The sequence below is a fragment of the Mya arenaria genome, chromosome 6, assembly GCF_026914265.1.
Source record: "Mya arenaria isolate MELC-2E11 chromosome 6, ASM2691426v1".
Taxonomy (NCBI): domain Eukaryota; kingdom Metazoa; phylum Mollusca; class Bivalvia; order Myida; family Myidae; genus Mya; species Mya arenaria.
In genome coordinates this window covers 10,363,668-10,374,373 of record NC_069127.1, presented here as the reverse complement: position 1 = coordinate 10,374,373, position 10,706 = coordinate 10,363,668, and the positions used below count along the sequence as shown (strand labels likewise).

Sequence of the window (10,706 nt, the reverse complement as noted above, 5' to 3'; positions counted from 1 at the left end):
GTCTATAATAACCTGGGCATGGCTTTGGATCACACGAACAATAAACTGTAGGTTTTTATGCGTTTATTTTTTAAAATAAAATGGAAGTATCACATGAACTGTAATAATAACTATACAAGAATGTACAAATATTGACTTCAGGCTTTTTGCATATATGTACAGTGACAGGTAAACTGCACTACTGGCAAATAAACATTTCTAAAATTATTGAAACTGTCGCTCACATTACCTTAATTTGATATCAAAGTAAACACGCAATTAAGGCACATGTTGAATAATTATTATTTATAAAAATTGGACCAGCCAAAATAAGGTTTGTTAATTTATTGCTTTAGATAGGAAAACTCCCTTTATTAAAGTTTAAAACATCACGCTTTAGACAAACATGTGCTTTGAAATAAAATTTATTAGTTTAGTGCCATAACCTTTATAATTGACAAAACTTTGAGAAAATACGCCTAAATGATATAAGTGCAAAATGTTTTTGATGAAATGTGTAGTCAAGAATTTAGAGGAATAATCTATTTTGCAATAAACAAAGATAAAGGTAATTAATGTTAAATTGTTTGAGATATTTCAAAGAAATTTTAAACGAATGATTGATAAATCTATAAACTTTGGCATTAGTGGCTATATAAAAGCTATAAAAATATTACGAAAAGACAAGTAAGTTAGAAAAGAAATCGGCTTGATGTCACATGACATATACGGCAGTTTCAGCTAGGCTGTGCTGATTAATGATATGTTCTTCTGGTAAACAATTGCAGATCTAAAGTTTGATTTTGACAGATCAGTAGAAATAAAAGAAGCAACTGAACGCATAGTACATTTATGTATAAGGGTCATACATTTGCACCAGACTTCACAAGCGGGTATACATCTAATGATATGTACTAAATATTGAATTTGAAAAGTATCCAATCTCTTATAATGAAATGGTCACTAAATGTCGTCACCATGACATCAGGAGAACAATCGAGAATGCGATCTGAGCCCAAGTTTAATACAGGGTTAGTTTGAAACTCATGCCGGACTCAAAACAGCAAATCTTTATTTTCTTGTAAAATAAGTAGATTCGATATTAAATTTGACTTTTTATTCAATTTTAAACAGACATTTTTGACTCTGAGTCTCCAACCCAGTCTCAAGACGTTAGTTAATATGGGGCCAGTATTCGATAGCAGCGTACAGTCGATTTAATGGGAAATGAGCATGTCTACAATGAACATGCAGGGTGTGAGGGCAAATTATATCACTGGCACTGTAACAAAACCAACATATAACTAGACTAACAACCAACAATAAATATCATATAAACAAATAAAAGTAACCTGTAATAGTTCATGTTATATCGTCAAACTAAATCCTCCATTTTGTGGAATATTCACACCATTCATGTGCTACGCAGCACCTTTTTTGAAATGGAAGAACAAGCGAAACATTTGTCACGTGACTGTTGACGTAGGCACAGTATAATGATTTATCAGCGTCTGCATCAAACAAGCAGGTTTTCGTTGTCATCTCGACAGAGTATATACATGTTTCGCTAAATGCACTTTCTAACTGTTCGACCAGGCACCTAGAGACACCGACATTTCGCTTCCTTCTGTGACAAGACCTCAACAAACGACAAGTCATGTTCAGTGTCCCTGATTGCTTTAATTTAGATAAGGCACTTGATACATGCATAGCACACATTTGAGCAAACATACATGTTGTCCCAAAAGTCATTGAACACAGTATTTTTTCACAATTGTTAAATAACACTTAACCCCCTGGTGCGTTTCTTGTCTACGTGGAAGGGGGATGTCGCTGCATAGAGTTCATGTAATCTTTCATCATCTGAAATATGAAGCAAGTCAAGTGAGGACGACTATTTAATGCAATGATTTATTATAAGGTTTTTAATGTTGATAAATGCAATACAGTTAAATAGAAATTTAAAATTATCATTATTACAGTACGTATATCTAAATAATAGTATTTTTGTGAATATATTTGAGTGACAAAATAGCTCTACGAATAGCCACAAAACGTGTTTTTATCCAGTTACAATTAACATACAATATACATAATATATTTATTATAAATTGTTAATAATGATATGCTTCTACATGTATTGTACAAGGAAACTTGTCATAACTGACCTTTTCACCAGCACAAGACGCAAGGTTGCAAGGTTTTCGCTCCACTAGGCTGGGACAGTCCATGCCGCCATGTTTTGGTTTCTGCATCACTCTCCGGGAGCGCTCCTACACCGCGTCTTGCCGCACGAGGCGGAACAGCCACCCCATTCATCCCAATTTGTTGCCTTGCAATCAACCGCTAAAATAGAAGTTAGTAAATGGTTATGATTAAAACCTAAATCAATAATCTCAGTTATAGTGTATTTAAAGCCATATAGTACATATAGTATGTTGTTCTATGTTATAATAGTAATAAGTACACAATTCTTTGTAAAAATAAAAAATACTTACGACATTTTGGAAGTCCCCTGCACTTCCGTTTGCGGGTTAGTTTCTTAGGGCACTTTTTCTCGCCGTTCTCGGGCTGTCGTTTGATCATGCACGAGCGGTCGACGTACTCTGCCACACGTGACCGTGCACTACTCCCATTCGGACCATTCCGTCAACATGCAATTCACGCGCTCCCCGCCATCTGCACCAACCGTCATCATTGCTTTCTTCTGCTTCTCCATCCGCATGAGCCGCTTATTCTCCTTCATCTTCCGCTTCCGATCACGTCGTGTCTCTTTCTCTCATGCGTTCCTTATTCGTCTCTTTTCGATTTTCCCATCGTAACCTCGGCGTCCAGCTGCGGTGCTCCGTTCATCATCATCTTCTTCTGCATCATGAGACGCTTGAAGTCCTGACTGGAGGCTTCTGTGAGCGATTAATGTCGGTCACGGTTGCATCACGGTTGTCTGAAAGTATGCAGGATAAAATATACCAACAAAGAAGGGAATTAGAATGGATTATTTGTACAGAACCAGCTGTTAAATATTAGCATGTGTGTTTTTAATAAATGTATATGAGTTTCAAATAACTTCAATGCTTCTTTTACTGGACGAAAGACTTTAAATTACAGAATCTCAAACATCAGTATAATTTTTGGTAGATATTTCACTTTTGCTGATATTGTTCATTTGTCTGCCCACTAGCAATAACAGAACCCGCCATGATGCACTAACCACCCGCGCTTACCATATATCTGGCACACTCTTCTTGGCACTCCACCTCCGTCTCAAACCTGTTGTCGTTGCCCCGGCAACCACCGTAGCGGAAAAACTAGCACTTTCGCATCGTTCTTCGGCAGCGAGTGGATGGCTAGAATGGAAAAGGTTGGTCATTACTTTTGTAATTAACATAAATTTAAACGTAATTATTATCAAACATTTATTTTTATGCAAATCATTCCATTTCCGTCAACTTTGTAAATGAAAATTAGTATTCGATGGCCCTGAAATTAGCCAATTAAGACGATAAAAATACTTAATGGTCCGAATAATTTCAATCAAATGTATCAAATATTATGCAAGTAATTGCATCTAATGTCATGAAAGTGATAACGAAACGGTAATTAACAACGGTGATTTTCCTGGAAATTGTAACTTTTTGTAATTGTTCAAATTTATATCAGTAATCAAACATAACACTCATTAACATTTGTTTTTGAGTTGTTATGCAAAGAAATACAAATTGATGCCAACCTGTAAAGTTTTTCATCATAAAAACCTTCCTGAAGTCCGGCACGATCCCATAGCAGACATGCTGATCCACAATCTCGAAGCCAAAGTTCATTGAGCCGACTTTCGCAGGAACATCCGCCAGCGTTCACGGCCGCCGCGGTCGCACATTTTGGCGCATCAAAGGGACCAGGCGGACCAGTGCGTTATGGCGCACGGATCGTCCAGGTCCAACTGAAACGTGTGCCGGACCTCGAAGTTGCTGCTGAGTTTGTCGCGGCCTGTCTTCCGGGGTTATCCACGCAGTCTCCCTGGCATGTTTCTTCCGCCACTAGCTCCACGATGCACATGGACGGCAAGATGTTCTCGATAACGAGTTGGCGGTTCCGGTGCCTCATTCCCTGCCCGCAATTGTTGCTGCACTCATACCACTTCCCCAGTCTGTGGTCGCGAACTTCATCATCGCTGTGGGGCAGACGCATGATTGAACATTAAGTAAAACATTAATACTCTTTTAAACAAATTTGAAGAAACAACATTTTACTTCGAACGACACAGTCGCTGGCTTCAAAAAGAGGATAACCCGAGTTTTCTCATTCAACTTAAAAGAATAACCAGTAAATGACAGAATTGTGACATAAAAAAGAAATGAAATACCGATTGAAATGAACAAACGTGTATGTACTGACCGAGTTTCTCGGTTATTATTATCTTCTGATTCATCATCTCAATGAGGTCCTCTGTAGTGGGAATGTCCACACTGCTGTGGCTCCCATCATCTTCGCCACAATTCTTCTTTCTCTTCGAGAGCGTCACGCGCGCATTTGGCTTTACCGTCGCCGTTTGGTAGAATGGCGAGTCTGGTGTTTCGGCCACATGTTCGTGATGCGGTGGATCCGCTCTGGTTGCTTGAAAAGGGACCTTGCGGGGGTTCCGTAATGGAAACGAAGTATACATTAGATTGAGCTGCCATCATCATTATCAACATCATCATTACCATCAGCTTAAAGTAAGGTACCCACCGATACACCAGTCGTTGCTTGGTTCGACCATGGTGATGAAAGAAAGCATGTGCGCCTTCTGGTTCCCCTTGAGCACAGCCTCGCAAGTCTTCGTGACTACAGGCCACAACGGTGACGTCTTGAACACCGTGTATATTTTGTCGCTTTCAAAACAGAATGATCAAGATTTCTGTAATTTGTGAATACAGCGATTTTCGGTATGCATCGCCATTGCTTCAATATCTTTAATCATGATTATCGTCAAATAAAATAAAATGAATATGATGAAAATAACTTAACACTTTCTCAAAGAAATTGAACAGATAAATTGCCATCATTCATCTAAAATTGGACATTTGCTATGTATGCATCCATTGTTAATCGCATTGATAAAAAAAATCATATAAAACGGAGATTAAATAAGGCACGCCTTCAAAACAATCCCGACTTCGTCATAGACTCCAGATATATATAACAGCAGCAAGTACAGCCCATTCTGACAGCTATGCAAAAAAACCCAGGCACTCACTTGGGATATTATCTGGCAATAAAAGAAAACAATTGCACATGAAATGCAAGGATATGATAAGTAGTGGAGTGTTTCTTTCAACCAATGCAGTTGGAGCAATATTGTCTTAAAGAGGTCATGTTTTATGAGATTATTACAAGAAAATATGTTGTTCAGTTTATTGCTTAATTTAACTTGTTTACCACCATGATAAGTTATATGCTACAGACATGTGGTAGTTGTTTAGTTTACGGCTCATTTCATCTTGTTTGTCTCCATGATCAGAAATGGGCTACAAACATGTGGTAGTTGTTCCGTATAAACCTTATTTCATCTTGTTTGCCACCAAGATAATGTATAGGCTACAAACATCTGGTAGTTGCTCCGTATATAGCTAATTTCATTTTGTTTGCCACCAAGATGATGTATAGGCTACAAACATCTGGTAGTTGTTCCGTATATAGCTAATTTCATTTTGTTTGCCACCAATATAATGTATAGGCTACATACATCTGGTAATTTGTTCCGTATATGGCTTATTTCATCTTGTTTGCCACTAAGATAATGAATAGGCTACAAACCTGTTGTAATTGTTCAGTTTATACCGTATTCTATCTTGTTTGTCTCCATGATAAGGTATACGCTGAAAACGAGTGGAAGTTCAGTTTATAGATGATTTTATTTTGTCTGCCTTCATTATAAGTATAGGCTACAAACATATTGTAGTTCTACGTACACTAATTGTTGTCCAAGTTCAAAATTTATTTTTATTTGGGTATTATTTTAATTACGGAGAACAATACATAAGCATAGCTATTAACCAAATGATTTTGTATGGAAACAATGTTATCAGTTATATATTATTTAATGTTTGTTATTATTGTCTAGTACCTTTCTTCATAGATGATTTTAGATGTACATTACCATAGCTCAAACAATATTGTTTAAAGGTTTTATGAATGTAACAGTTTAAAAGCTTAATCATGGTACTATATACATGCATTCTATAACAACAGAGAGTCAAACAGCATGATGTTGACAAGAGCTTCGTCTTAACACTACATGCATTCTATACAACATATAGTCAGTCTGCAAGATATTTAAGGAAATTAGTCACTCTTTTTCATACATTATATTACAACAGATAGCAGACGACAATATGTTGAAAAGAGAAAGAACCAGAAAAAGATAGACTGGATGAAAAAGATATGAGTTAGAACTTATTGCATGACAGATTTGTTACATGATTTGACATGGATTTTTTGTAGTGCCAATCTGTTCGACTAAGTTTGTTTTTATGGAGAACCTCTTGATGGTTTGGATGAAATGTATTCTATATTGCATAGAAATATTATAATTTTCAATTATATACACTGAGAAAAATTTGTTTAATATGAATCATTGTATGCTCTGTATGAATAATGTAATGTTATATTTGACAAGAGGTTGCTTTTCTATCTTAGGTCAGTAAACAAATAAGGGAAAAATACGTTATAAACCAAAATGGGGATACATTGAACCAGTACATGTGTTCCATGAATAAGGATGGTATGTTGAAGGCGAAGTCAGATGACCATGAGACTATCGAGCTGATAGAGGGCGCTGCGGTGGGTATGGTGGCTGCGGTGGGAAGTTACGGACCTGACGGGACCTGGGAAGTGGATGAACTTCTAGACTGGACAACCAGCCTCATTTTTGAAGAGTATGGCTCCTAAGTAAAATTGACGGCACCCAAGCATTTTAGATACATGTTATCATTCATGTTTTTTCCGTTCCTAGTTCTGGTTTTGAAGAATTAAAAAGATGATAAAAACAAAGTAGTTGCAGGGAAAAGTTAATGATATTTCACATTCAGGCTGCAATCGAATTGCTCTCTTTATTAAGCTGGTTCTCTTTCAGTATTCGTTATTTATTTGAAGACAAAGTTTTGGTCCGATGCTGTATATGTAATATTTGTGTCATCACATCTGGTTTAGATATAGTATGCGTTTGTGGTGCACAAAGTGAACTCAACTAAGGCCAAGAATTTCGTTGTTTTTTTCTATTTCCAGTTATCAAAGTGGTTAGAAGGAACTCGCCACAAGTCCGAGAAACAAGTCGGTAAGTGCTAGATGCATTCCTATGTCTATATTGTCAACCAGGCCTATCAATCATGGTGCTAATTGAATGCCTACATGTTTGTTTAATGAAATATGATTGTATACGTAACCACTTGCAATTATATTAATTCATTTTTTAATTGTAATGAAGACCGCCATTTAAGCACAGGCATCTGGATCATTGTTTGTCACTTAAATGTTGTTTAAAACCATTTAGGGTACATACAATGAGATAAACAACACATCTGAAGATATTTAGTGTCTTTCATATACAAAAAAGAAACAAGGTATGTAACTCAAACTTACTCGATTTCACGGTAGAGTCCAGTTTTATGCAAATTTCTCAACCAACATAAATGGTGTGCGATATGTTGGTATATCTATAATGTCTTTAGACAAACAAACATAATTCAATGTCCAATTCTCGTGTTTTTCTTTAGTCGGAAAGAGTACAGCAAATTCAAATCTTCAATTTTCCCCGTGTAAACAGTACTAATGACAGTCCATTTGAAGTTATTTTATGTTTCAGTGTACAGATAAATTAATTTCATTTCTTAATATCACCATACGACTAACACCACGGTTTAAGAAACAACCGTATCAGTCAATAAGTTGAAAGTATCGGGACGTGTTCAATGCCTAACAGATCGTTAAGGACGAACACATAACCGAACAATACAACACACACAAAAACATGCCCTTACGAATATCCTTATTATTGAATGTTAGGGGTTCTGCCTTTGAATGTTTAGTGAAACAGGAGTTCATGTTACCTAGGAATTACAAGTGTGTTTTATGGTAATTATTAATATACCTCATCCGAAATCAGCAATAATTATTAACTTACCGCAAGCAAATACTTATAAATGATAAAATGTGCAAACTTATTAACTTCAAGCAGTAATGAATATGGAAACCCAACTTGTTATTATCAGTTGCCTTATATGATCCCATTCAAATATGGATACATTTATATTTGTGTACAGTGAAGGTTCCCAGTCGTGCATGGGCGGGACTCAACACCGTTAGTGACACCACCACTCCCTTCCCAGGTTTGCCATACCTGCTCGCTGATGATCCTGTGTTTTACTGTACTGCCTTGTCACTGGTCTGTATGGCTACATTGTCCCCATAAAAACAACATTTGTCACGACAAAAGCGTCTTTGAACTTAAAAAATGCAATATTCTAAAATATCTGAAGTTATTGATAGATCCTATTTTATAAAAATAAATCTTATTTGATATTTGCAAAACTTAGCTATTGAACTTGTTTCTGTAGTTTTTCATATAAACATTGTAAAATGTGATGTTCATGCCATGTTATTATGTACTTGGAAGAGTCTTCAAAGTTCTTGAGTCTAAATACAAAGTGTGGCCATCCATCCTTGTCTGCAGATTTCAGCATTATATTGTTTGAGTGTGGCCATTTACAGAATATACAGTCTGGAGAGCTCTATGTACTTGTGTGCTACAAGCTTGCCGTCCATAGCAGTTTTGCGTTTGAAGCTATATGTGCCGCTGGTGTACCTGTTTGATTGTTCAGGATTGGTGATTAGCTCATACGACACCCTTTCTATTAAGCATCAGTTATCAGTCTATGTCGGACAATATTCACGATGACTGTAAGAAGAATGAAGCGTACAACAGGTTTGTAATTGTGCACTCTGGTATTTGGCCTGGTAGAATTTAGGGATAATCTCTTGTCTTGAGGTGGAAAGGGGGGACAAAAGGACATAGCATTGGTTTGGTGTGTGCTTTTGTATCCATAAGCAGAGGTTAAGATTTTGTCTGCGTGCCATGAATCTGTCATGTTGCTTGTGATATATCTTGCTGACGATTTTATTGCAATTGCATTAATGTAAGTGTCGTTTGATGTGGGTATTATACGAACACAGATTTGCTTTTGACGTTTGAGCTTTGTTTTCTATTTAATGGGCAACGGCTTGACTTTAGGACACTCCAGGAGGACTTTTTAAAATATGTTAGTCATTTCAGGTGGACCTGGTAGAATATTTAAGTCACTTAAGGTCGACTTTCAAACATTTTTAAGTCACTTCAGGTCGACTTGGTAACATAAATATTAAAATAGTATCTTCGTCTGCCTAACACATTAACCTAAAATACTAACATGCAATGCAGTCTCGTGCACTCAGCTTCAACCATTTTGGGTTATTTTCAGACAGATATCTTAATGTTTTCCTTTGTAACTACTAACATCTATACAGATTAATCATATGTTATTGATTTGTATTAAAGTTTTGTATAACAGCATGCACCAATGACTTAATTATTAGTTTTTAATGAAATCCTAGTCTGAAACAGTTTATTGCCTGCAATAATTGATTGTGTAAACTTGCTAATGATTTACATACTTCTCACTCTTAATAAAACAATTATGATTGAAGCAAGAATATAAATAGTTATAAATAGTTTGTCATACTTATTTCAGAGGACAAGATGCTCTGTTAACAAGCAGTGCCGACCCTTTCGAGTTCTCCCTGTCTGGGGCGTCTCGATACCAGTTCACCCAGAAGTCTCGGAACACTCCCGTCTCAAGTGAAAGCAGTGTAGGGCCCCAACCCTGGCCGTAAGCTGAGGGCACTGGGGTCCGAGGGTGAATCTCGAGTAAATTACCATGGTTACCATTGCCATCATGTGCTCACACCATGTATGAATTAAGGTAATTTGTTTTAAGAGGCATGTTGCATATTATCTGAAAACATTACCATGGACTGTTTAAAAGAAGCTCATGATGTTTATTTCTGTGTAATGCAAACTTATAAAATTAAATTGAAAATGACAAATGGTTATGTATTGTGCTCAATATGGTTAAAAAGCTGCAAAGGAGAAGTTGTATATGAATAGTGCCTTAACTGCACAGTCATTAGTTTTCCATTATCCTGTTTGTGCAATGGTGTAGGGTCTTTAATATTCATGTCATTTCTGGTAACATATTTAAGTCACTTAAGGTCGACTTTCAAACATTTTTAAGTCACTTCAGGTCTACTTGGTAACATAAATATTAAAACAGTATCTTCGTCTGCCTAACACATTAACCTAAAATACTAACATGCAATGCAGTCTCGTGCACTCAGCTTCAACCATTTTGGGTTATTTTCAGACAGATATCTTTATGTTTGGTCTACTGTTTTCCTTTGTAACTACTAACATCTATACAGATTGTTCATATGTTATTGAGTTGTATTAAAGTTTTGTATAACAGCATGCACCAATGACTTAATTATTAGTTTTTAATGAAATAACTATTATGAAACTATATAGTCTTTAATAGTCATGTCATTTCTTGCTATGACATTTTAATTATTGAAATGTCATCGCTATATGTATATTAATTTATTGGTATTTCTGTTTCATGTGCAATTATTAAATAATGCATGTAAAATCAGATAAA

General features: G+C 36.2%; 1 pseudogene; it reads right to left on the bottom strand.

The window, feature by feature from the left end:
- Positions 1–1,791: 1,791 nt before the first annotated feature.
- Positions 1,792–5,142, bottom strand: LOC128237145 (spondin-1-like; annotated as a pseudogene).
- Between the last annotated feature and the right edge of the window lie 5,564 nt (positions 5,143–10,706).